The sequence below is a fragment of the Calidris pugnax genome, unplaced genomic scaffold (genome assembly GCF_001431845.1).
Source record: "Calidris pugnax isolate Ruff unplaced genomic scaffold, ASM143184v1 scaffold496, whole genome shotgun sequence".
Lineage (NCBI taxonomy): Eukaryota > Metazoa > Chordata > Aves > Charadriiformes > Scolopacidae > Calidris > Calidris pugnax.
In genome coordinates this window covers 375648-376694 of record NW_015091286.1, presented here as the reverse complement: position 1 = coordinate 376694, position 1047 = coordinate 375648, and positions in this window count along the sequence as shown.

Sequence of the window (1047 nt, the reverse complement as noted above, 5' to 3'; positions counted from 1 at the left end):
GGGGAACACCGTCCCCTGGGAAGAAGGAATCTACCAGGATGAATTCTCTGTCTTGCTTGAAGTTCTGGTACTAAGCAAGGTGTTCATTCTGCCCCCTCTTTTCTTACAGGAAAGCAGAAGGAGATTGGTGAGTGTCACTGACACCCTGGGGGCTGTTTCTGTAAGCAGATCGCAATATGGGGTGCCAGGGTGGGCCAGTAGAGGGCAAGTCACCCTGAACCCCACCAGATATAGCCAGGGGAGCCGCCAGTGTGAGTGGGCCTGGTGTCAGGAAGGATGAGAGAGAGCTGGGTTGGAGGCACTCTCTGCCTGCTTTCCCTCAGCTTTCTTCAACCAAATGTCCCGGGGGAAAGCACCTCTGGTGGCAGCCATGGTCCTTGCAACCAGTGAGATTTGGGGTTGCGGTGGGGGTGGCTGCTGGTGTCCAGGCTCGTGGAGATTTGGTGCAAGCAGGAGCAAGGGAAAAGGAGCTATTGAGGGAAGGCCAAAGAGATGTGAAAGCCTAGGGCCTTGGCCAGCCCTGGGTGCTGGTAGGGACGTGTTTGCTGGTGGATGGTGGTGACTATCCCAGTGAGAGCCCCGTGATGAGTAGTTCCAAAGAGGGGGAGCCACCACCAAGCCAGAGGAGTTTTTTACCCCTCCCTGGGGGACAGTCCCAGAGTGGACTGGCTTGCAAGGACCTTGTGGATCTTGCCCTGACATTGTGTCTTCCTCTCCTGTGACCACGGTGACTCGGCAGAGGAACTGCGCGCAACGAACGGTGAGTCTTTCTGTTTGCCCACCTGCCTTCCCCACTGGGATAGAGACCTTGGGTTGGGGGAGGAGGGATGCTTCAGCAAGGCCAACTGCTCCACAAGTGCCACGTTGAGAGACCCTACCAGCGCCCAAGGCTCAACATGGAGAAAATTAGGAGAGCCAAAGCGCAGCTAGAGCTCAACACAGCTACAGCTGTTAAGGATAATAAAAAATGTTTCTATGAATTCATTATCAACAAAAGGAGGACTAGGGAAAATCTCCCTTATTTATCAGGGAGAGGGAAGCATAGTC